The sequence below is a fragment of the Fukomys damarensis genome, unplaced genomic scaffold (assembly GCF_012274545.1).
Source record: "Fukomys damarensis isolate Sample0158 unplaced genomic scaffold, DMR_v1.0_HiC HiC_scaffold_15, whole genome shotgun sequence".
Lineage (NCBI taxonomy): Eukaryota > Metazoa > Chordata > Mammalia > Rodentia > Bathyergidae > Fukomys > Fukomys damarensis.
In genome coordinates this window covers 32,722,868-32,750,741 of record NW_022900927.1, presented here as the reverse complement: position 1 = coordinate 32,750,741, position 27,874 = coordinate 32,722,868, and the positions used below count along the sequence as shown (strand labels likewise).

Sequence of the window (27,874 nt, the reverse complement as noted above, 5' to 3'; positions counted from 1 at the left end):
ACAGTTTCTCCTAGAGTTTCAGCACATAGAATTTTTTCTTTTTCTGCTCTCGAGATATGCCCTGTAAAACGAAACAAAACAAATAAGTCTACCTCATTTGGAGCTCTGTTGCCTACTTTCTACACAAAAGAAGAACTATGGAGACTAAATTGTATGACATCAGTGCACAGTAGCTCACCCTTCAATAGCAATGCCACTTTCCAATGACTCAGGTATCCACAGACCACAGTGGTCTGAAAATATTAAACAGAAAATTCTAGAAGTGAAAAGAAATTCTTAAGTTTTCAATTGTGTACCATTCTAAGTAGCATGCTGAAATCTTGTGCAGACTGACCCGTCTCACTTAGGACGGGGGTCATCCTTTTTCTGTCGCCTGTCCATTAGTCACTTGCAGCTGTCGGTGTTAGCACAACTCACTGTTGCAGGGTTCCAGCACTGGGTTCAAGTAAGGCTCATGCAGTAGTCTAATGTGCATTGCAACGCCTGTGTCACTCACCGCATTCATCTCAGTAGGCAGTGTGTCATCTCACCGTCACGGGCAGGATGCACTACTGTAAGGTATCTTGAGAATGAGAAAGAGCATACTTACATAACTTTTACTATAGTACAATGTTATAGTTGCTCTATTTTAATATTGGTCTCCTGCTAGGTATGATTTATAAATTAAATTTTATCATGTGTATGTATAGGAAAAAACACAACATATATAGTATTCAAAATTGTCCATGGTTTCAGTCATATTTTGGGGGACTTAGAACATATCTTCTATTGTTAAGGAAGATTATTATACTAATAGGAGGCAAAACTGATACCTGTTTTGCAAAAAATATTATGAACTAACTGTTCCCGGTAACCTTCAGAAGGTCTAAAAACATCTTACCTTGCACAGCATATTTAAGAGCTCTATAAATATTTGCTCAATGAATAATATGGTCAATCAATACATTAATTAATCCTCTAAGTAATTTCACGCTAAATATTTCTTAAAATGTAAATATTGACTCCATAGCAATTCTCTACCATTCAAAATGCTCTTCAGGACTACAGAGTGAAGGTTATCTAGTACAGGTCCTGAGAGGCATGTAGTACCTTGCAGTGTTATGAGGTACTGTAAGCATAAAAAAGCATAAAATAGTCCCTGCATTTTGAATTTTCTCAGGAATGTTTTATGATTTGGAATGAATGTTAAAATAATTCCATTTCAGAAAAATTGGGTTAAGCAGAATATGTTATTAAAATTAATTTTGATAGTTTCTTTTTGCTTTTAAAATTACTCTGTTACAATATGTTAAATTGCACGTGTGACCTATATTCTTTTCTATTGGGCAGTACTATTACAGCATAAACATTTCTAAGGGGAGTGTTGAAGAACAGTTTTAATGCAACTTTTTTGCAGTGCTGAAAATATCCTTACTCTGTTTTCTTCTCTAGGCTGTACTGCAGCTTCTCATTTTTCTTCTGATGATGCAATAATTATTTGACAGGAAAAAGATAATAAGGTCAGGCAGCAGGATGAAAGCAGTGCTATACATATAGATTGCACAGTATGGGATGGGTTAGAAGCTCAGGGACTAGAAGTGAAAGGATTATATTTAGATAGAGTGCTTGGAAGGTCATGAATATATGGGAGCAGGAAACAGAATATATGAACTGTCATGAGCCTCTGCATATGCATCTGGAATGGCAGAATTGCTGCTCACACAGATTCTGTGGCTAAGGCAGCGGAGTGTGGTATTTTCAAGGGAGACTTAACAATTTGGTATCTAAGAATTGTAGGGATCTTTTTCTCAAACAAGATGGGTCATCTGCACTTAAGGCACTTTTCAGAAACACCAATCTTAACCTACTGCAAAACCTCAATTAAGATAAATGATATTACTTGTATACAGCCAAAGTGCATTATAACCATCCATCTGATAATAGTCTGGTCAATAGCTGAATTACATTTGGTTCATATAATCCAGCACTTCATCAAAGTTAACCACAATTATGTACCATGATCTCAATTATTTTAATTAAGAGTTGATATAAGTAATACATGTGAAATGTGTTTATGAAACAGACATTGCACATTGGCTTAATCAAAATCTCTATGACTGAAATCCATATGAATAGTTTGTCATTGCTTCTATACTCTGTAAAATACTTATTCTCTCCTCCTAAATGAATATCTCTCCCTCTGCTCATTCCTGTCCCAGGGCCTTTGCATTAAGTGTGCCTTTTCTTTAAACACTATAAGTGGATCTTTATATGCTCCATGTTTTTAATTCAAGTCTCAGGTCAAATAACACTTAGGCAGAGAGGCCTTTTCTGACCAATTATTTGAAGAACCCTGTACCTTCAATCCCTGTCATATCATCTGGTTGTGTTCCTTGCTTTTGTCACTATGTGAAGTTATGATTCTTCATGTCCCCCCTCTTGAGAATGGAAGCTTCTGAAGAGGGGAGACATTGCTCATCTGACGTCAGCACTCAGGACAATGAAAGATTTGCACAAAAATTTATTAATCTATTAATTTGCTTATTCATCCATGCCTTCACTCAGGGTCCCTAAGAAATGAATCAGATGGAGAGTTCATTAACAAAGGCCTTTGGGACCAACATCTCTGTAAGGGGTGGATGTAGACCTGGCAGGATTTGACCTGCATGTAGTCACAAGGCAGCTCTGGAGTGGGATGGTCCATGATACCTTCTACAGTCATCATATGCAGACCGTCCCTGCAAACTCAGAGCTGCAAACTCAAGACACTCAGTCTCTTCAGCTGGGTTCATTCCTGGGTGGAGACTTAGCTGCTACAGTGAACTAATAGAACAAAAGTTCTTGGTTTCATGGAACATACCTGCTAATTAATGAAGGAATCAATCAATCTATCAGTATTTTGGGGTATTGTTTGTATCACAACTTTTCCTTTATCCTTATAGTACATCTTTCAAATTTTATATTTAGTCAAAGGACCTTGATCCTTAAGAAGCATAAAGAAGAAAACTCCCCAGATTTTTTCGGTGGAAGCCAACACCATATACTTGGCAGAGCAAAGCTCCTTGTTGGGAAAGTGCAGAGCCTCATTTCACTGCTTTTCTAGGGTAACTTGTCTGAGGTGTTGCATTAAATGATCAGGTGAGTTGTTTTGGGGTGCCTCCTATGTGCCAGTATGGATATCCATAGCAGCCTCTGCAATAACATAGTATGGGAATTCAGGAGCAGTGTGATTGCCTATAAGGGACTGGCAGGGGGAAGTAAGGTTACTTGGAAAAAGAAGCATCTGAGTTTCATCTTGAGTGATAGTTGGGAGTGACTAGTTATTGTGTTCTAAATAGGGACACAGTGACACAGGGCTCTGAAATTAATGTAACTTGAAGCCTTCCTGTAGTGAAGAGGGACTGGAACAAAGACAGCAAGCAAGGAAAGTAGCACTGGATGGTGCTGGATTGTGTGTGTGTGCTCAGACCGTAAAGCACCTGATAGACCTTCTTGTGGAGTAGGAAATTCACCCAAGCATATTCACATCAGGAACATGATATTTGCAATTGTGTTCCTACTACCTCTGAAGCCTTATAAATCAGTATCAATGTCATTACCCCAGGTCAAAGGGGAGACACACTACCCACACAGCTTTCAATCGATGTATCTACTTACCTATCTTAGGTAGAATGTGCACATTTTCCATCATGCTGGACTTAAAAGTTCATCTCTTTCATTTTTGCAATATGTTAAACTTTTCTCCTTATCTGAGAACTTTTTAAAATACATATGCCATGAAACACTAGTTCTGAAAAATGCTATGGGAAAAATGTCTACTTCTTGGAGTTTCAATCTCGTAGGAAAAAAAAATGCATTTTAACTGTTTGTATTACTGTTTCTGAAACATATTTTAGTCCAGGACTTGTCCAGTGACTGGTTGCTCTGTGGTTCATTTTGCAAGTCACCTGTTCACACCCCTAGACCCTCACAGCCTGTTGGGAGTTACTCTCCTGGCATTTGCTTCTCTCTCATGGTCTTCTCTTGGTCGATTTTGCCAGCTTGGTACTTGCAATCTCATCTTCCCTCCTGAGTTTCTGTCACTGCTAGAGTTACTCTGTGTTGTTACAGGGCTCTGTAATCCCTAAGATAGAGTTCACTTTCCTTATTCAAGGTACTCTCTGTTGCCTGTCTCATTAAATCTGACCACCATCTGACATTCCAAGATGTTTGTCAAAGTCGCCTGCCTTCACTTTTTTTTATCCTGTCTGTCTGTTCGCAACACATAACTGGCTCATTTCTTCCTTTGAAATAATGTGTCTCGCTCTTCCCTGACAATTCATGTCTTACCTCCCTTAACATTCAAAACCATGGGGACAGTGAGAAGAGAGGTAAGTGTGAAATAGGAAGAAAATAGCTAAAGGGGAAGTGGGAAGGAGAGGGAAAGGAAATAAGGGAAAAGAAAAAATGTGAAAAAAAGGAAAAAATGGAACCAAAGTCTTTGCAAAATAGGGAAGGGTAGAGGGGGTGAAGGGAGGGCAGGGGTATGGAGAAAAAATAAGAACCAAGACCTATCATGTAAAGGTACAAGGTCCCAATGATAGTGTAACTGCATTGTTTGCTTTAAATGTACCAATAAACTTAATGAGAAAAAAGTAAAAAAAAAAAAAAAAGGGCGGGTGAAAAGAATTAAGATGTGTTATGTACATTGACTCCCAAAATAAATGTAATCATTATGTACTCCAAACATGTACTAATGAAAAATACAAAATTTCCAGTTTAAGAACTTATATTCTTTAGAGTCTTTTTGTATATTATCACAACCATATTTTATTTCTTTACCACATGAACACATAATACTGGGCAAAGAGGGAATATTGAAACCTATGCTTGAATGGAAATAGTGTCAGGTACAAAGTGGGTGCTATTTTTAAGCATTTGTTTTATAAGTGATTAATATTAAACAGTAGAGGTTACAGCAACAATGCTAAATGAATAAATGCATTCCTTGCTGGCAATAAACATAATTCATGGTATTCTAAAGTTCACAGAAGGAAAAAATACTATGTAGCACAATTATCTCATTTTCAAGAGGCGTTAACTGGTGACATTAAATAAATTTACGAAGATCTTAGTGGCCAAACAGAAATAAGAGCTTAGCCCAATAATTCTTAGCCCAATGCACTCTTCCCCACCCCCACGCCAGTCTCTCAACGACTAGATGAATATGTGGACACATGATCCCCTAAGTCATTACATGGAAGTACTAGATGATAAGACTTTGAGTTATTCACAAAAAGGAAGAGAGCACATTAGGTTGTGGTGTTCAGAGAGAGAAAGAGCAAGATGTTACAGAAAGCTGTACTGAAGAATTGGTAAGGTTTAGACAGGTGGAACTTCAGGATGATGACAGCACAGCATTTAGTTTGGAAGCAAACATTAGGAAATGAGAGAGCACACGTATGTTTGGGAGGTAATTCTTTGGATGGCTGGAGGTAAGACATAAGACTAACACAGGCCCATCCTATCTGTGCACCTCAGGCACTTCCTACTATTACAAAGTAACAGATCCTTTCATTTCTCCCACCAGAAGCCTCAAAAGAGTTCTCTAGTCACGATCCTAAGGTTTCCTAAAAAGGGTGAGAAGGAACTGTTCTCGCTGCTGTGATTTTATCACAGACACTTGCTGCATTTGCTTTGTTTGCCAAGAATGGAAGGAAAGAGTAGCTCTAGGGTCCTAGATCTCTCGTGACCACCGCACACTCTTTTCCCCAATTTGTATGTAAGAACCTTGGAGCTACTCTAGGTATTTTGTGTAGGATGGCTTTCTTAGATGAACCTGGGAGTCCTTGTACTCTTAAAATTAGCCAGTGATGGCACCTTTCAGCAAGAAGTGCCTGCTGGTAATTCAATTCTGATGAATAACTAGGGACAAAGGATTCCAGGAGAGCAGGTCTTGGTACAGATCAACTGTGCATTGGTATTATAAGTGACCTTTCACACATTTATTTGGTAAGCATTATCTTTTGTCATCACTGCAACAGAGCACAAATGCATTGGTATTGAGGGAAGATATCTGTGATATTGAGTGTTCTCAAAACATAATGGCTTCCCATCAGTAGGGAAATCCTTAGGCAATCCAGAAATCCTTAGGCAATCCAAAATCATTTATCCACGTACACATCAAAACTAATGCGAGACATTCATCTCCAAAGTGGGAAATGTTTGCTCTGCCATCCTCCCCAGAAGAAGCCCTTACTGTCTAATACTGGATGACAAATAATGCAGCTGCTTTTTCTCTATGTGCACATGCACAGGCCAAGAAGAAAGGAGCAGTTGCTACCATGTCATATGGAGTTCCCGTCGCAATTGGCATTGAGAATTCTTTCCTTTTTATGTGTCATAAATCAAGCGACACAGGAAAGTCATTCAAAAAATGAGTCCCTGTAACTGTTATAAATAAGTTCAGTTGTCTTACTAGGCTCAGGGTTGGTTTGAATTTTTTTTTTAAAATCACTGCTTTGTATGTGTTTCTTCAGAAGTATGGCATTTGAGTAATTACTGAGAGATTTGGAATTCCAGACGATTCAGGAACTTCTGAGTTATACTTGAGTCAGAGGGACAGGATATACCAGTTCTTTACTTGATGGTCATTGATAATACAACAAAACAGGAGATTCTCATTCTCTAGTTCCCATTTTTTGGATGACTCTGATAATTCAAACAGGATCCATAGACTGTGAATCCAGTGAGGATCCCCAAAACTGCCCTTGCCCTTCTTACATAGTCCTTAACAGGAGGCCCTGGGTTCCATCCAGTATTCTCATTCCACTTCTCTGTGAAGGTGCTTCTTGGTTGCCACTATTTCCAGCCTTTCTAGGGCATGGACACATTCACAATACGTCTGTCACCTTCTAACTCATGCAACAGGTTTATAATACATCTGCCCTGTGATATTGTAATTTTGACAACCAGCTTCGTAACTTGTATAGCTGTGTCAGTTTGCTGGCCACTAGTGAGTTCTTTGGTACTAGATTCAGTTTTTCTCTCCTATTAATTTTTAGAGACAGGTCCTTAACCCACAACCTGCTGTTGGACCTCATGAATCCCAAACAACTTAGGAACTTCCCTTCATAGCTGAATACTTTGGTCTCCTCTGACTGTCCTTTGACTCTCTTTAAACCATATAGGGCCTCCCAGTCTCTCAGTCAGATTGTCTCTATCTGGCTCACTTTGCTACTGCCAAGATTCAGTTGAGTGGCCAAGAATTTAGGACACAAATGCTTCCTTTGTCTTAGTGATTCTTCCTAAACATTCTTTTTGTTTTAGGTACCACTTTACTCCTTCCAATATTTATTCATTCAAAAACACTTATAATCTTTATGTCGTGCCAGGAATTGAAACTGGTAAAAAGAGAAAGAAGACATAATTCTTTCCCATAATAAGTTCATGGTGTAAGCTAATACTATGTGTAATAAAGTTTTGCATTTATATAAGATTTTAAAGTTCACAAAGAACTTTCACATACAGTTCTTGACCATTGTGCTTTAAACTGTAGATTAATTAACTTTCCATATTCAGGACCACAGTGATTCCAAAGGAGTCATGAAACTAGCTTTCCCATGATGTAATTTAGATTCATACTGGACAGAAACTTGTAAAAGTAATGAATGTGGGAAAGCCTTCAGCCATAATCATTGCCTTTTTCAACACACATGAATTCAGAGAAGAGATCTGCTATAAATGTTCCCTTGCCTGAGCAAACTGGTTTCCTGATGTGTATTAACTGTGAATTTTCTATTCAAAGAACCTCAATTCAGGACTATTTGAGGTCTTAATATCAGATTCATCTTACTTAGAGTGAAATATATGCAATTTATACTTTTGAAACATGATTTATGAAAGTTGCTTAGCACAAAGCTAATTGTTCAACTTGAACAGCATCTACAGTGATCATATAATTATTTTTCTCATTTTGGCAAAAGTTGATACATGACGAATATTTACTATAGTCAGATGAGGTACAGCTGGGACTTGTGTCACTGGGAACTGAAAAGACCTAAAAATGTTCTGTTGTCTCTTTGGTGAACTGAAACCATACTTTAAAAAATTTTAGGAAAAAGCTGTCAAAGAAAGTGCCAAATCTAGGATGGTGTATGGTGATGTCACTTTGTGGAGTTGTAGTTCTTAAGTATTCAATGTTACTTCCCTCTTTTGCATAAAACATACAATAAACAAGCAAATAAATTAATAAAACAGTACTGTGTACCCCGATAAAAATGAAACAGAGGATTACAAAAGAAAGATGGGGTGGGAAATATAAACAGTAAAATTAGGGACCGGGGACAGACAACACGAGCTCTCACCTGAGGACTGAATAGGTAGAAGAAATCTGACACTCAAAGAATGGGGTAGAAAATTTAATCTGAGAGACTAATAAGGCCACAAACCCCAAGGCAGAAAACAACTTCATTTTTCTCAGAAACATTAAAAAAAAGTGAAAAAAATCCTATTTGAAAAAACTTCGTAAATTAAATCTATCAGGACATTTACAAAAATCAAAGTCAATTCATGCAAAGACACTTCAACATTAGCAAATCTATCAAGGTAATTCAGTAAATTAAATGAGGAAAAGCAAGTGATTATACAAGGGAAGCTAAAAACATTTGATAAAATTCATTCACAGAGGAAGAAAATGACCTCTTAGGAACCTTAAATAGAAGGGAATTTCCTTAACTTACTATAAGCTGTCTGTAACAAATATCTTTACTAACTATCATCTGTAGTGCACATTACATGTCAAAACTCTTATGCCCAATCTTGATTAAAACAGCAATGTCAAGTATCAAATGATTATTTGACATTTTCTGGCCCTCCTAATAAAATAAGGCAAAACAAAATGAGTATAATTATGGAAAATGAAAAGAGAAAATTGGAAAAGATGATATGATTGACTACCTTGAAAATCTAACACAATCAACTTACATTTTATTACAACATAACTTTTCAGAGCCTGAGTTTACAATCAACATATTAAACAGCAGTAGCTTTTTCATCTACTAGCAATAATAATGATAACATTTTCTAAACATAAGTGCGTGCGTGTGTGTGTGTGTGTGTGTGTGTGTGTGTGTGTATGGTTGACTATATGTGTATCTGTATTTATACTGACATATATTTAACTATGTTTTCCTCTGGGAAGTGGACTGATCAAGGTTTTTAGGCTATATGGCAAAAAATTACCTTATGTTTCAATGATTACATAAATATTCTATATTACTTTTTCTAGACAAAGCAATGAGAAGAATGGATCTTATCTATTTTAAAAGAACCTCTCGAAATTAAAGATGATGATATGGAGGTCTAACTAATAAAATAAAATGAGTTTAGAAGGCTAAAATTCACCAACATTTTTATCACTTGCTAATTAAATATTTTGGACAAGAGGTACAAAGCAAAGAAGAAAAGCTGATTATTCTTGTAAAAGCCATAGATTTGACAATAATCATTCACAATGTGCTTTCTTATAATATTTGTATATGTAATCTAGTGCTTAGATTGAACACAAGCTTTCATGGTCAAAAAAGTGTGCAGAGTGGTTATATAAATACTCTGGTTCTTAGAAGTGTCGATTAATGCTTTATCTAATGCATATGGTCAGGATGTATCTGTTGATTGATTAGAATAATGCCTTTTGGTTCATTTACAGAGTGAGGACTCAAGAATTATTTCCCTAACTGTATGATTATAAAAAGGAGGAGATTGACCCCACCCTACCCATCTATGAAATGCATTAAAGGGATCCTGTATCCTGTCCAGCTCCCTTCATTGCTAAATATTGCTTGCTTCACAGGGTGATAAAATTGGTAAAAAAAAGTCTGATGTCCTAATGCATATATAATCTCATTCATTCTAACAGAGGCATTTGTCAGATATTCTGAAATACAGCTATTTTAAGACTTCTAAACTGAGAAATGAACAAATACTGAATATACTCATTTCTTCTTAAAAGACACTCAGTTTTAACATTTGTCTTAGGATCTTGTAACAGGATGGCTTTAAAAATGTCAAAAGTGCTACTCAGTTAAGTGGAAAATAGTCCTATATAGTAGCATACATACTGTGAATCTTCTAGCTTGTTGTTACCAATAATACAGAGAGGAGGTATTTATTTTAAGATTCTGTTCCATTCTTATATTCAAGATATCTAATGCCTCAGATTGTTTCCCCAGCAACTATTCAGGTCATCAGAATTCTAACACTACCTTCCCCAATTCTATACTAGTTACAATAAGCAAATTTTTACCACGTGTATTTTGTATCTTACTCACTGGCTGGCTTGTTTTTCAGCAAACAGGCTTGAGTTTTTGCAGCTTTCTTGTTACATAGAATTCTCTGAAACACATTTGTGGTGAAGCTCATAGCTCTGCTAATCTCAGCTTCTCGGAAGTTTTATTGCTCTCTTTTAAATCCTTTACTATAAAGCATTTTCCAAAAGTATATATAAGGGACCACTCTTGTAATTCCCACTTGAACTTGCAATACATATCTGAAATAAAAAGCTCAAAAATAGAACTCTTGACTCACATCCTCCCCACTGCACAAGCCTGCTACTCCAGTATTTTAGCAAATGGCTCTGCCAGTCTAGGGTTATTCAGACCAATATCCTAGGCTATTGATCCCTCTCTTTCTTTTTTTCCCCCACTCTTTTTTATTGGTTATACAAATTATTGGGTTTCATTTTGGCAGATTCATACATGCACATAACATATTTTGATAATTTCTACTTCCACTCATTTCTCCCTCTGTTACCCCTTGCCTCACCCTTCTTCCTAGTTTAACACTGGGAGAGGAGTTCCATGCATGTGACATTTTCTTTCTTTTAAATGCCATCTCCAGTGATTGGGAATCTTTTCATGAATATACACCCATGATCTAGCCTTTCTTCCCAACTCCATTGCTAGTCTAAGCCTCTGTTTTCATCAGACTGCTCCTACTGGTCTCCTGTTCTTATTCCTTACCTCTTGGACTGTGTTCTCCAAATGATTACTTGTGAGTTTGCTTTAAAATGTAAACCAGATTTCTTCATTGCCCTACTCAAGTCCATCCAAAGGCTTTTCATCACACACAGAAAAAAATTCATGAGCTTCATTTTCAAAAACTAGACTTTGCTTTCTCCTTTCTAACTTGATTCCTTCTTCCCAGTTTCTCCTGACTTACTTTCCTTCAGTAACACTTCCTGTCCAGGTTTTCCTCAAGCAGAGGGATTCATTCCAGCAGGAAAGCTACTGCCCCAGTGTCCTTGTACTCACTATGCCATGCCTGGAATTCTAGATAGTTGTGTGGCTAATTTCCTCAAATCATTCAAATAGGCCCTCTTTCCAGTGAATGTTCCTGGAAACCCTACTTAAAATGAAATAGCCTATCACTATTGTCTTACTCTACTTTAATAATGCTTTCTAGACCTTAAATTGTATGCTTTGCCTATTATGTCTCTTACTCATTCACCAGAAACCCTGAAACTATAGATCTCACCTGCCTTATTCACCAGTGTATTCCCAGTGCCTAGGACAGGTCTTGACACTTGGCAGCACAATATTAGTTAAAATAAATACATTCTACACTTAGAATGAATAACTTTGCAACATATAAAATATACTTTAATAAAGCTTTACAAAATAACTCAGACTCAATTTTTAAAATTGTGGGAAAATTAATTAATTTACTGAATGAATGAATCAAAGTGATACTTAAATTTACTATACTCCCCCAAATAAAATTTAAAAACTATTGACCTATATAAAGTAGTGTTTCTAGTTGCAATATCTAATGACTATCCAGTGAATTTCAATTTTTTGTTGACAAGTTGGAGACATTATATTGAATAAAAGTTGTTGCTTACATTTTTAGTGCTTTCTCTCATTAGCAACCATGCTAATTTATATATAAATAGTTTTACTCTCTCCTCTGAGGAACTATTACAATTGCATAATGAAATTTAGGATGTTTCCAACCCAAAGTCACAGCTAGTAGTGCTTTGACTTGAACTTATCAGACTCCAGCAGTAAACCCTATTAATCCCCGGTAAAACAGGAAAAAAAGACAAGGAGGCTGACAACAAACTGTTACTTTTTGCAAGTGCTAGAAGACCTTGGGATGTTCTCTAACTTTCTTTGTCTCCCTCTTGTATTCTTATCCTCTAAAGGAGTGAGACATTATGCCAAGACAGGCCAAAATCACCCTTTCCCGGCTAAACTGTCTTCATATTGATGTTTATTTTCACTTACTCTGATAAAATCCAAGCATATTTTTATAAATTCAGCTTTCATTTACACTACAATATATATTTTAATTCCAGAGTTTTTAAATATTCAGTGGTCTATCATCCCAAACAGTCTAGTGTTTTCACATCACTTCTAAACTAGATGATCCACATCGCTATGACTGACATCAATTCTTTTGACCTATCTGGCTCCTGTCTCAATCCCTCCAGATACCTTTCAAGAAAGCAGTCAGATAAGTCAGAGTGCTTGGATACAATTTCTGTAGTTTGATACATGATAGTTACATGTAAAGGCTGGGTCCCCAGGAGGTGATATTGGGAAGCATTGTGGAACTTTAAGAGGAGGAGCCTAGTGGAAGATTTTTCGGTCATTGGTGGCATTCTCAAAGAGAATTGTGACTCCTCAGACTCTTAGTCTTTCTCTGCCCCCTGGCTTCAAATGTGGTACTGACACTTATATATGATGAGCTACCATCACCAGAGGTCAGACTAATGCCCATACCAATAAATCTTGCACTTAGGGCTCTAGCTGTATGATGGAAGTAGTCTTTTTCAGGTACTTTATTATAGTGATGTGAAGCTCACCAACATGGCAACATGATTTTCTTATTTACTGCCACTCAGAATTAACATCTGCCCATTCTTCTCTCATCATGAGTAACTCTAAACCCTAAAATCACGTCCCCAAAGCTTTGAGCACCACTCCCTCTTTGGCGGTAGTTTCGAACCATCCCTTCTCATCCGCTTTGCTTTCTTTGGCATTACTTTTTAGTTTCTCCTCTTTATCTTCAATCTCCCCGTATCAATTTATATTCTCATTTAGCTATGTATTTTCATTCATCAGTATACTTTGCACTGAATCAGAATCATCTCTGAACACTGAAGTACCCTTTATAATACCTTGCCATCACATAGCATTTCATGGTTCTCAAAGGTTTCTCAGATATTTATTCTAACAAAATCTTGCCATCTTAATTTGAGAGAAAAGGAAACTGAGTCATATTGCTGTTTTGACCCCAACTTCCCAGAAGTGTAGAAATAAGTGTAAGAAAAGATCCTTTTTCTTTTTACCATGGAGCACTACTACTTACCTATCTGCACTAGTATATAGTAATATTTATACTGTCTAAAAAAAAGAAGACCCGTGTTTACTTATTAAAATGAATTAAAATTAAACAGACTTAAAATTAATTCCTTAAATCATATTAGCCACAATTTAAGTGATAAAAAAATGGCAACAGTATTGAACAGTGCAGATATTAGGTCCTGCCATCATCACAGAAATTTCTGTTGGATGTTTCTGGCTAGATATTTCACTTAAGAGTATGGTCTCAATATGCATACATTTAGCTACAAATATCTCTAGTGTCTCGTTCTTTTTGGCTGAGTAGTATTCCATTTTATAGAAAAACCACATCTTCTTTATCCAGTCTCCAGTAGATGGGCAATTGGGTCGTTTCCAAGTTTTAGCTATTACAAACTGTGCTGCTATAAACATGGGTGTGCGTATGTCACTATGGTATGATTCTTTTAATTCTTTTGGAAAGATACCCAGCAGAGGGGTAGCTCACTGACCCATTAATCCTTAAATGAATTGATAGTGCTTAGAGAGATTGTTGACTCCTGATTTGCCAGTTAAGGTTCCTGTAATTGACAAATTGAAGGACCAGAAAATATTTGTTCCCTCTCGGGCATAGTAGACATTCTGTGCTATAATTCTTTATGTTTGGAAATGAAGTATAAAGAGATACCAGTAACTCTTCTAATATCACCTAGTCAGTGGCAGAGTCAAGACTAAAGTATGAATTTCTAGATTCCTTGTCCAGTGCTCTTCTCTGTAAACCATGCTACTTTATTGACTATATGTAAATTACCAAAGCCTGATGTGCTAGTTGGTAGAAGAAGGCACTTACGGAAAACTTCTTCCTTCCTCTATTCACACCCTTCCTTCTGCAACCTTGAAAAATGAAAGAGTTGTTTTTCTAGGCAGTGCCTTAAGGGAGCAGCCATAACAGGCCACCGAGACAGCTGGCTAACAGGATTATACAGCCTCACCGTGGATAATGAGGCTATGTCTCACACTGTACCTCACCCCTTAACTTGTTCCAGAACGTGTATTTGCTGAGAACACCTGCTACCTCACCCTTCCTCCATCAGCTACCACAGGCAGAAGTTCTAAATAAGTCTAGAGAAGCTTCCACAACTTCTTGACTACTAAGTCATAAAACAGCAGCTGGGTGTGAAAATATAACCCCTGTCACTTTTCCAAACAGCATGAGACCTGGCCTGAGGGGGCCTGAGTAAGTTCTGGGGTATGCTGCAATTCACAGCTGCTGCCTGCAGTGACATTTTTCCTCCCTGAGGTTTTGGGTGGCAGAAGGTTGTGATTATTTCCCAGTGTTGTTTTTCTTCCTCAGGACATTTTTGTTCATACACTACTGAGCATTTGCTTCCTCTAGTTTTAAATGTTCACCTGTGGCTGGGTGTTGTTCACTCACTTTGGGAACATATCCTCCAGCCACTTTTTCTGTACTCCTAGAGAGAAAGCTAAGGAAGGAAAAATCAAGAACTCAGCTTCTGGGTTGACATTCTTTTTTGCTAGAAAACACCAGCTTGCTAAATTTTGGTTGCTGTTTCTTTTTTAGTGGAATAATACGAAAGTCTGAATTTCTTATGCAGAGAAATAGTGCTAACTGAAGGCAATGCCTATTTGAATTTCTTTTTCTAGAGTCCACTCTCTGTTGCCACTTCTGTTTGATTTATTGCTTGTAAAGAGTAATTATAGTATAAAGTGAATTATGAATTTCCTTAACAGGAAGTGTATTGAATAGTTAGTAGCAAAAAAAGAAAAATCCAAAATACACAACAGCTGCCATGTTCATTTTTGTCCTAAGAATCTGATGAACAGAAACAGGAATGAGTATATTTTAAGTAAACAGCCCATGTTCAGAAGAGACCTCAGTACAGGGAATGAAATAGAGCCTTGGCCCAACTGAGCTCTATAATCAGTAAAGCCACAGCCATCTGTCAGGCTTGCTCTCCTCTCCCTCGGGCTCTGGCTCCCGGGGTTCAGCTGACAGACGGGCATCATTAGCTGGTGTGTGCATTAGGTCACCCCACTGAGACAGGTCACCTTGTGTCTTTGGGGTGTTTTATTCCCCCTGCTCTCTATTCTGATCCTGACAAAGGAAAATTGAATTTTAGTCTTAAGATTAAATGATGACAGTATGCAATCTGTCAACTCCTTGCTGGTAGCCAAGTAGGCTTGTTAAATTACAAAAGAAGAGAGGAATATGATCCAGCCTCCTCTTCCTTCAGTCCTCCAGGATCAGAAGCCTGGGATCCCTGCCTTGTACAGCCTATTTAAATGCAAATGTCACAAAGATGCTGCCTTTTTAGTGCCCTATACATTAACGAGTAGGCATAGAGATGTCCAGCATTCTGCCTGTGTGCAGTGGAAATGAGAAAAATTGGTAATAACAGAGAATCAAAGGTAACAGAGAACCAAAGAAAGAGACTCTGTGTGCTGGTGAGCAGTGGTTGGGTGCATGCAGGGAATCACTTTAAAGTACAGAGAGGAAATGGAAGCAGCAAGAATAAACTGTGACCAACCCCCTAGTCCCACAGTTTTAAAAATCGGTCATTTGATTAGCACCTACATTAGCTGCACAGATTTCCTTTCATAATGCTTTCACAAATCTCCCTCATGCTCCCCAGTGTGCACTCTATGTGTGCCCTCCACACTTGCCACTGTCTGTAGAGGCAGCTGTCAATCCTACTATCTTCCACTGAAGGATGCCCCTGACCCTGGCTTGTTGACTTGTGTGGGGAACTCTCCTTCTTTTTACTCTACTTTCTGAGGTCTTCCTCTTGGGTTGACAGTGACCTAGTTCCAGGCCTTACTTTAGACAAGTCCTGGTGATTTAAATCTCAGTGTAGTCAACATTCTCTTCTGAGATAATTCAATTCTCTTAATAAGGGATTAAGAATTTTGAACAGGAATCAAATTACAAATTCATCTGAATATTTATTTGGAAGAAGATGGATGGTGGTTACAGCCCAAAGATATATACATATGTATCAGAAGGAACAATTTTGAAAGGACCATTGCTATTGATTAGATCTTGACTTTTCCCAAAAGGGCAATGGTAAATATATTAATGGTTGATTGCCGGCCTGTGGCAATACTGGGAAAAGGTAGAAGCATAAGGACACAGGCTGTAGTGCGAGAAGAAGAAGTTAGGTCACTGAAGCATGCCCTTGAAGGGGAGAGGGATATTGGGATCCTATCCCCTTCCTGTCTCTCTCTTTGCTTCTTGGTCACATAAGGTAAGCACGTGCCTCCACCATGATGGATTGGGCTGCCATAGACCCAAGGCAACAGGATCAAGTGACCATGGACTTAAACCCATGAAATTGTGAGCTTAAATAAGCCTTTCCTCCATTTAAATTTATTATCACAGATACTTTGTCATAGCAGTGGAAAGCTGACACTGACATTTAACCAAAGTAAAGTGAGCACTAGCTTTTCTATGTTAGGTTTCATGGTAAATTAAGGAATCCATTCTCTTAGGCAGTCAAGTCCCTCACCATGAATAGTTGTGTTTTGTAACTTCTGTATCACAAGTGTCCCTTTGTTCTCTTATGTTCAGAAGGTTGTTGAGTTTACTGGATTCTTTTGATTTGCTGATGAAAGCTTTTTTGAAGGCAAGGGCAATGTAAAATGTGAAGGGACAGAAGTACTACATGTTGAATAATTTGATAATTATCCTAGATACAACTGAAATCACACAAATTCTTTCCCCTGAATTTGGCCTTCTATTTCTCTCATAGAGCCTTTTTTGGTTTCAGTGGAAATTCACTTTGGGAGGTCTTAGTCTTCAGGATTTTTACATTCACGTTTTTAATTTTGAGGGACTGTGATCTCAAGGATTTTGATCTGTAGGGGTTGTAGAAACTTCAAAATTTTGATTTTTCTGGAATTTCAAAATTCGTGTTGTGGTGTTCGGGTTGTCTTTCAGAATTTTGATTGTCACCAGCAATGCAGAAAGAGGTACCTAAAAGCTCAATCTTTGAGCCTGGCACAGCAGCACACTTCCAGCATTCCTGGAGTCTCAGGAAGGAGAAGAGCAGTTCCAGCCCAGCCTGGGCAACTTAGTGACTGACACTCTGTCTCAAACTAAAAAATAAAAAGGGTTGGGATGCAGCTCAGTGAAAAAGCCCTGGCATCATGCTTGGATGCGTGCACACATGGGAAGGTAGGAGGGAGGGAGGGAGGGAAGGAACCAAGGAAGGAAGGAAGGAAGGAAGGAAGGAAGGAAGGAAGGAAGCGGGAAAGAAGAGAGCTCAGTCTTTCCATCTCAGCTTTTATAGATTTCTAAATATTCTAGCCCAACATCCTCTCCTTTACCACCAACAGTTGTCTCAGTGTCTCAGAGAAGTAATGCACTCATATCTTCTTTACACTTCCCACTCCTCTCCATTGTAGCAAACAGTCCAGCTTGGCTGAGAAATCGAGGATGGTTAGACGTTTATTTCCTTCAAAACCCTGCTTTGATGTACAAGTGACTAGGCGCCCATCCCTCCCTGTTGCCCTGCCCTCGGTGGGAGAGGTGACCTTTTTCTTCTCTTCTCTCTCTGCTCTGTCCCATCCCCACCCTTCCTTCTTTAGGACTGGGTCTTCATTTATTTTGTCTTTCAGCTAATTATACTTTCTGCTAGCTCCATCCTCTCGGTTCTGCTTTTGCTCATCTTAAATTCCCACCACCCACCGGTGTCTACTTCTTTCCTTTCATCAATGAAAGAAAGCTCACATTTGCTGTTTGCCTCTCCAGTGTCCACTCACCCTTGACACTATGGATTCCACTTTCCAAAGACCTCCTGGCAAATGTGATCACTGACCTGGTGGTATCTAGATGGAAAGGATTTGAGGGGCAGGAGCCGTCATTTTCTTTATCTTGAACACATTTGGAAACTTCAGACCATTCAGGACACCGTGGCAGAATTCATTCTCCAAGTCCACTTGTCAAGGCAGAGGCAGCTGTGAAGCCAAATACTATCCCAGGCTTCTTTAGTTCTATGTGTTTGGACAAGTTATTTATTATTTTAGCTACAAATGACTAGAACTTTGTGTCATTTTTTTCAGATCATTTTCCTTATTTGTACAGTGTATAATCCATGTTTACATTCCTTGTGGGGAGTTGGGACATGTACACAATACATCTTAATTCCTTTTCCACCCCTTTTTTGTTCCTCCCCTGTCTATCTCATGATCCTTTTCTTTTTTGATGCATATTTGCAGTATGTAAAGTTTACATTCCTTGAGCTATATGTTATTACGGCTAAATAGCTGATACGGATTGAGGATTTATGGTGAGGTGGGCAGGACCTAATTCTTTGTATGCACTATTATATGCTTTCATTCCTAGTGCAACTCCTTCAATTCCTTGTGTGCATCATTACGTCCTTTAATTCTTAGAAATATTATCAGTGCTATTGTTTTTCCTATTTTGCTAATGAAGAAGAACGGAAAGAGGTTGAATAAACATCTCCTCTGCCAAGAAAGTAAGTGATAGAAATGATATTCCTGATCACTGACTTGTCCTTAATTATTTTTGAAATGAAAGTTTGTGTAGAGTTATATATGGTATAAGATGCAAGCTTCTGTATGAGAGAGACATTTCCTGATGAATGTCCCCAAATACAAACATGTAGTTGGCCCTCTGTATGTGCAGGTTCTGGATCTGCACATTCCATTGACTTAAAATATTTGGGGAAAAGTTGTGGCTGTAACTAAACATGTACTGACTTTTTTTCTTGTCCATATTGCTTAAGTAACACAGTAGAAGTATTTATATAGCATTTGCACTGGGCATTATATGCAATCTAGAGACGATTTAAGGTATATGGGAGAACATGCACAGATTATGTACAAATATTACATTATTACATATAAGGGACTTATCCATTCTTGAATTTTGGAATCTGTGGGGCAGAGGCAGTATGTTAGCAGTGGTTTAGCACAAACCTATCCTAGATACCAAGTGTCTAGGTTACTTTTTCTGATTGCTGAGGCAAAAATATCAAACATCCAAAATTAAAGGGGAAAGATTTATTTTGGCTCACAGTTTGTAGAGGTTTCAGTCCATGGTCTGTGGGCTGCAGGGCAAGGTGGCATGGCAGAGGCCATGGAAGAGGAGAAATAGTCCATGGTGAAGTGTGGCAAGCAGAAGGCAGCAAAACAGCAAAGTAGCAATGACAGTGGCTCTCTTTCTGTCCCTTATACTCCATCCAGGCTATCTGCCTTGGGGTGGGTAGCACTCACACCCAGGGTGGTGTACCCTTTATACCAGTATCACACATCTTAGATCCAGCCACTTCTAAAACTCCCTACCGATGACTACATAGGGAATATCTAGGTACTCGGGGACAGCTACATATAAGCCATAATACCAAGGTATGACTGTAGAATGTCCCAAACTGCATGTATAACTTTTCCCACTCATCTATAATTGCCCATCTTGGTAATAATGAACTAAACCCTCTTCTCTAGACACCTAAGAGTTCATCTTCTCTCCACATCCTCCTGATATCCACTTCCCCCATCTCCCTCCTGCACATTTCTCAGTCCCACTCTTGCTCCACATTCCCTTCTCTCTTACTATGACATTGGCTCCCCACCTGTTGCTCTTGTCTTGGGACTTATTTTTCTCTATTTAGTCTCTGTTCTGCTTCCAGAGGGATTTTCTAAAATGCAAATAGGATCATGTCCTTATTATTCAGACAAGACACAAAGAGGTGAAGGCACCTGGTCCAGCTCTAAAAAGTCAGAGTTTGACCTTACATCTGGAGGGTATGGATCAAAATCCTGTGCTCTGACCACTTTGTTAGCCCAGGGAATAGAAGGATAACCCCACCTCCAACCCCACTCTCTGCCTGCCTCCTCTCTCTACCGCCTTCCTCAGAACTTCCTCAGCAGTTCTGTACCTCTATTCAAATTTGGCTCGCGCTGAGTTAGAATCAGACAACCAAAAATAGCATATCAAATCCACCAAGTTTTACTGAGCTCTTTCTTGCCCGTTTCCATAAACACCTTGGAATCAGTGCAGCATATTTTGCAAACAACAGAAATTTGTCAAATCCATGAGATGCACAGTTACTTTTAAAGAAAAAAATGTTGAGAATATAAATTCCCTAATAAGATCAATAATTAAGTCAATTTTTTCGTCTGTGGTAAACATCATATATTACATATTCATCCTTTTAAAAAATAAAAGAAGAAAAATTCATGTGCCAATCCCACTTTGAGGACCTGAGGAGCAGAGAGGTTGAGTGAGTTGTCCAGGGCTATATGGACAGTAAGTATATGGCTGGAATTCGAAACCAGGACGTCTAATATTTGTTTCTACTTTTATAACTATCACATGTCATTGCTTTTTTGTTGTTTATTCAGAAAAATCTGAGAATTTAGCACTGTTAATATTTCGAGATGACTCAATGTAAAATTATTTAACCTTTTGTGTTGGAACAATTTCTAAAATGCATTACTTGTCTTTTTATGATGGCCTCATATTTCCTGGTTTCAGATGGTTGTATAAACACTAAATCTTATGTTTTGCTTGACTATTTTTTATTTTACTCTACATAGAGCAACTCTACACTGATAACATGTGGATGAATTTTTTTTCTCATGCCATTTTGATTTATCCATTTCTTTTATATTTGGTTCTCTGTTACTTCTTGCCGCTTTCATTTGCCTGACTTGGACCACATCCTTTTTTTTTTTCTTTTTGCTTTGCAAGTAACTATTTCCAGAATACTATTACAGTTGGGTGTTAAGTAAAAGAAATAGGTACTGAAGGATGCTCTAAGACCCTGTACTCAATCACATTGCTAAAAGGTATGCTATAGTGCTAAAGAAATAAATAACTCTTCATCTTTTAAAAAGAAGCAAATGTGATATATCCTGTCATTTTAAAGCTCTATTTTCATCCTCTGAGAATTGGAGCTTGGTGGTATTTCTTTAGTTAATGAAGAAATTTTCCTTTCTGGTGAATATTTTTAGCCATATCTGACATTTATTTGTAAGGTGTGAGTTGTTCGTAAACAAGGGCTTGCCTCCCCTCCCCATGACACAGGACAGTGGTGGCCCCTGTTAATCTTCATCCTTACACTTAAATCCTTATTTGTGAGACCACAGAGTTCCTTTCTTTCTGTCTTTCCCACTGTTAAAATTATCTCAAGAACATTTATATGGATCAAATTTTTGTTCCTGGCTTGTCCTAGTAGAAACAGAGGAGTCCTCCATCTGGGCAGAGTTGGGGCCAAATTGAACAGGAAGCTCAGCTGCTATTTCAGACTCAGCCAAATATGGAAGATGGTGGCTGGATGTGAACCAAGGTGTTTGTTTTCAATTATCAAGTCTTTCATGTGGTCTTTGGGACTGGTTCCCCTGTGATATCCCAAAGGGATGTCATCCACACTGGTGAGGAGACTCCATCTTATACTCTTAGAGAAATTCCACAGGGACATGTTGTGTCCATAGCTTAAAATTTTTCCACATGGGCACTCAGCAGACTACAGGTTGCTCACAGTTCAGGGTGGGAGACAGACTGGAGAATGATTTTGTTCTTGGGTTATAAATACAGCACTCAGAGCTGATCATTTATTGATTTTATGCCTGATGGTTATTTTATCCTTCTTGAAATAGAACTGGGAAGTCATCAAGTAGTTTGAGTGTATTAGTAATATATACCCTTTTCAATTATGTGGCTTGTGAACTTTTAGTTTGAGACTCCATCAGAGTTTATCAATGAAGAAATATATAGAATTTTTAAAGAAATCAGTTTTAGTTTAAAACTATATACTTTTGTACCTTTCATACCTAATTTTCTCCCAGAGTAGATAAATGCATTTTCAAATTCATTCTTTAGACAAATTCAACCAATTTACTTGCAGCCTCACCACCAGTATTTTGCAGACCACACAATCAAAGAAATTTTCAAATTTGATACAGTTACAGTCAAAGCAGTTTCCTGATGGATGAATTATAAATATCCAAGATAAACTGGGTTATCAGACAAATTTATGAGCATGAGTTTTAAAGCAAGAACAAATGTAAGTGCGCCTTTCCAGAAATGTCATTGTAGTCTAGCTTATCACCCATAGAACACAGCTATGAAATCTAGATTCAACTTTTTGGGTACTGGGGATCGAACTTGGGACCTTGTGCTTGCGAGGCAGGCAGCATAGATTCTACTTTTGCTGAGGCAGTTATGCAAACACAGGTAATTTCTAAAAATAGCAGTGACCACATATTAATAGCCAATTAAGGCATTAATTTCTGCTCACTGTCCACTTATAACTTCTTTCTCAGTCAGGCTTGAGAACTGAGTGGTATTTGACAACAATGAAAAGAAAGGGTGTTGTTGCTTTTCTATTTCGTTTCTTTTCAGCAACTGATTTTAAATAACAAAGTAAAAATTTCCCACAAGACACCAGAATACATAGCTTTAAAATTTCTTTTTAAGTAGTAATATCTGAATAAGGAATATAGCTAATCTATTTCTCAGAATATTGTGAATTTATAAGAGCTGCTGACTTAAAAGTACCATTCTCAGGTTAATAAATTAAGTACTTATTTAAAATATTTTCCTACAATTTATTCTTTTTTATTCTCTATTTTTCCTTCTTTGAGATTTTTTCCTATCTTATCTTTTCCCTAATGCCCATTTCAGTTTCACATTTCTTTAGGTTCCAAAGAAGACTTAATTCATTCTCAACTATTTCATTCTGCTTTGTCCTTGTCAAGAGTATCTTCGCGTCACTGTGTAAGGGTATATCTGTATTATAGGTGACTAACACACTTCCTGATTTGACTGTGACCTCTGGGAAAGGAGAGGAGAGGAGAGAAGGGGAAGGGAGGGGAGGGGAGGGGAGGGGAGCCATGTAGTTGTATAGCTGATGTTACTGGAGGTGAGAAGGAGCAAGAATTTCTCATTCCTATCCAGCTTCTGTGGGTTGCACTACAGCATGGCTCTTGAAGGAGAAATCAAGGAGGGGACGGAAGGATGAAAAAAAGAAGGGAGAGCAGGGAATAATTGCTGCCACCACCGTGTAGTAAGGGCTTTTGTGAAATTAGAATTTCCCAACACAATGGCTCATTCAGTCCCCAAAGAAACCCTGCACAGCTCACAGTCTATGCAGCTTATACTCAGATGCCCACTTGCTTTGTAGGTCCAGAAGTTGAAGCCAGCACTTGAGCTGCTTTCTCCAGAGCTCCCTGGAGGTGAGAGCAGAGCAGACGTAGCCCCTGGGGGCTCTTACCCCCCCCCGGCTGATTTACCCATGGAGAACTCTCACTTCTTGAGGTTTAGTCAGCCACTTGCTGTATCCCTGGGGATGAAAAGATCAAACCAGGATATGAGGATCAGTGAAAATATCGGCTTCCAGATGCTCTTTCCTGTGGATAGCAAACCACTCCTACTTTGAGACAAGCCATTATTCCCCCACCTAGAAGGGGCTGACATTCATCTGTAACAATGGCTTTGTTCTTCTGCAATCCAATCTTGTTCCATAAGCATTTGGAAGAGGGGCGTAAAAGCTTGGTTAATAAATCAGAACTGATTCAGCCACAGTTTTTAAGCTTGTAAGCAAGATAACTGATAATGGTGATATTTACAATGAAACTAGAAACAGCTGTCATTTCACTGAGTACACACTATGATCCAGGAACTCAAATATCACTTCTAGTTACCCCTAATAGGTCAATATTGGATCTTCACTTTACTCCGGGGAAAATGAGTATCAGAAGAGTTAAGTAAATGCTCAGAGTTTAACAACAAGAAAAAGCAGCTGAGACGTCACTGGAAGCCAGGTCTGTGCGCACGCAAATCACACAGTCTCCATTCAGTCCCAGCTGCTCCTCCCCATTGCCTGCCAGGCTGGAAGGAAGCCTGGGAAATTTGCTTTGAATGCCCATGGCTGCGAGCAATCAAGCTACTACCCATGATTAAATTGAAGAGCTGCAAGTCTTCTGTTTCATTCTCACACTAGATTTGATTGCAAACTATTTTGAACTATTTGTTTAATAACTTTTGTTGGTTTTCCATTATCCAGAAAAATAGATGCCCAAAGGCTTTGGTTTGAAATTTAAAGTCTATTGACAATCTGACCTCAGTCAGCTTTCCAGCCTCATCCCTGACCACATTCATACTAAATCTCAGCTGGAATGGAAAGGTTCACTTTATGAAACATACCAGGTATTCAACAACGGCCCAGTTGGTGCCTAGTTCATTCCACCTGCCTTAAAATCTGCTACTGACCTTCTTATTGAACCTTATTGAATCTTGCTCAGATTTCACTTCCTAAATCATCTGGAAAATTCACCTTGAAGTAGTTTCACACTCTACTTGAATAGTAATTAGTTCATTTGTCAATTAATGTGTATAACTTACAGGCTTTTCCTCAGAGCCTTGCTGTGCTTTTTAAATAATATAGTGCTACTTAATTTTGTATTTGATCCCAATTAGAGGGATTCTCCTCCTATAACCCTTCATGTCACACATGCAACACAAAATAGGTTGCCTGGCCTTTTGTAGCCACTGAAGATCTTTGCCCTCATTTCCTTACAAACACCATATCATGGTTCAAGCTTCTAAGGTCCAGTTCTGTAATAATACAGTGGACCCTTGAATTATGAACTCAGTTTATTCTTGAGGGCTGGTTGTAACTCAGGTCGGTCAATTGAAGGCTCAGGCTCCTCTACACAGCCTTCAAAGTCTCTTGGCTGTATACTGGCAGATCTCAGTGTCCATAGAGAGACATTGGCCCAGGATTTCTCAATTAACCCCACACAGGAAAGATATTGTAATGTTCCTTCCAGAACTCTTTAAGGGTTAAATCTGTATCTGAGACCCTCTGGAAGCACAAATGGCTAGTATTCTGGTTATAACTCAAGACTTTGTTCATAAGTTAAAATTAAAATTCCCAATTTATTTGTATGTATGGCTGGCCATAACTTAAGGGTCCATTTATACGGTAACATAGAACTGGTACCCTGCTGAGTATTTAATATGGATGAAAATAGCTATTTAATGATTTGATACTAACTTTGATCTTCACTGGAAAGGACAAGAATGGAAAAAAAGTTGAAGAGACATGATGTAACCTTGAAGAAAAAAATGAATGTTGGCTTGGAAATGAGTGATCCTTTTTGCTCATTTCATTTATGTACATTGCACTATTTACATGTCAATCCGTGTGTCCTTATGTATACAACTAAAATGGGGGAAAACAAGATGTAGAAGAATTTGTTTAAATGGTCATTCTGATGAACTGCCTCCCTGAAAAAATTCTTATCTTCCAGAGCAGAAAGGGACAACTGGACTGTCTTGTAAGTCTGTAACTATAAACAAACTGGGATTGACACCTCCCTTGAGGGTTTGTTTTTTCACCTGCTTGTGAATCCCTGGTGGAAAAAAAAAGTTTCCAGTGCTACAGGGGCCTTACCTTATTTGTCCATGGCTGCCTTTAATGGTGATTGTAAGACACAAAAGTTTCCCTCACCTTGGGTAAACAATTGAGGTTAGGGAAAGAACAAAACTATCCAAAAATGTGGGAAAAATATGTCCTTCCCAAAAGCTATATGTACATTTCTTTAAGCCTTCTCCTCTAGAAAACAAAAGAGTAAGAGCCCTTATGGACAAGAATGCTAATTATCATCATTACCTAAACTATCAAATCCTTCGCGACAAGAGCCAAAGTTGTCAAATACTAAAATAAATTCTCTATGTCTCATTTTAATACAAATAACTTTCCAATCTCTTTTGAAAAATGCCTCAGTTTTGATCTCAGAGTTGCTCTCTTTGAAAGACCATATAATTATCTGTTCTTGTTTACAGCAACAAAGGTCAGATTTCTTAGCAGATATTAATAACCACTGTGCGGAGTAAATTCTTCGGGCTCATCCTGCATGTTGAGCTTTGCCCTAGTTTCAACTTTGTGAAATTCCATGGTGCCCAGTTTGCACCCTACCAACTTTACATAAGGGCTTATCTATGGTGATAACCAGTCTCAGCCAACTATCCCCTTATTAAGCCAAATCATTATGCATTAGAAAGACATCACCTTGCTCTGTTAGGGTTTAAAAAATCCATCAGCGGAAGACTGAGAAGTGTATCTGATTCTTTAGGCCTCCCAAGGCTTGGAGATTCTGAAAGGTCAGAATCGGGAAGTCAATAGACTCAAGAAGATTGTGGTGGCGGTATCACTTCTGAGGCTAGGGCTAGCGACCAATGAAAAATTGACATCATTCCATAAAGAAAACATAAGACAGCACTGTAATAATTTTTCCTCAAATATATTTGGATATTTTGGGTACAAACTGAGTCCAGCTATCACTTCAATTTTACATCTACTTCTATATTTATAAATATGTAAGAGCGTCTAACCCTTACCAAGGCAATTGTAAACACTATTCCACATATTAGTTATTTAATATTCATTATAATCTTAGTCTGCAGCTACTTCTATGTACCCATTCTAAAGTAGAAAACTGAAACACAAGAAATCAAGTGGTGTATCTAGAAGAAGCAATTAATAAGTACTACAATGGGATTTGAGCTCAGGAAGTTCATATCTAGATGTTAAGGGTTTATACCCTGCATGTTTCTACCTTTTCAGTTTATCCAATGGTTGTCAGTGTCTAAGCCAGCAGACTCCAGCAAAAAGGAGATTTTGGCCAAGTTTAGTTTCTATTGGGGCTCCTTATGTAGGAACATGGTTTGGGGCAGGCCCACCACATGTGGCAAGACTGAGAGGTGTGTTTTGGTACTACCTTTGAAGGGCTAAAGTTATTTCTCCGAGGAAACAGAAAGAAACACTGTCATTCACTGATTATCTCACAACATGCCTATGCTTTAGAATTTACTATAGATATTATTTTTTTCAGATAACTCCAAAGAGTAAACCAAATTAAGAGTGCTTGAAACAGGAGATGAAACTTCCTTTATTTTAGCACTCTTTGTTCCTAAAGGAACAAAATATTCTAATAAGAATTTTATGAAATAAGAACAACAACCCGCAAAATAGAAGAAGTTGAGATAAGGGAGTCTCTATGTTCAAAAGTTTTATGAAACACTCAAGTAACCAAAATTATGTGTATTTCATAATTACTAGATTTATCAAAGCTTTTAATATATTAATGTGCATTGCATAAAAACAGTAAATAAATTTTATTTCATTCTAAATTTCTTTTTTGTTTTACTTTTCTTTTCTCAAGATATCTCCTGGAAACAGTATACTCTAAGATATATTTTTAGAACCGCTACTCTGGAGGTCCAAACACCTAGGCAAAGTATGTGATCCAGGAAATGCTTCCATTTCAAGATGGTCCCTGGAACAAGGGCCCACAGAATGGGAGACTTAGCTTATTTCAACTTACAGGTGTGGTGGGAAGAGCTTGGGGGGCAGCGCTGGCTTAGGGTTAGACCAGGGGCAGTGGCAGTGGGGACTGCATCAGCTGTGGCCACTCTGTCTCTGTCAGTCTTCATGGAGCCTCAGGCTGGTCTGCACAGTGGCTACTATAGGATTCATCTCAGCATGACAGCCTCAGGGCAGGAAAACTGCTTACAT

At 38.2% G+C, this 27,874-nt stretch overlaps 1 long non-coding RNA gene across 1 annotated transcript; it reads right to left on the bottom strand.

Moving 5' to 3' along the window:
• Positions 1–27,874, bottom strand: LOC117286149. Its single transcript, XR_004517286.1, has 3 exons — positions 27,684–27,874; positions 497–562; positions 1–61 (listed from the first exon to the last, which is right to left on the bottom strand). It is a non-coding gene; the product is annotated as an uncharacterized LOC117286149 (long non-coding RNA).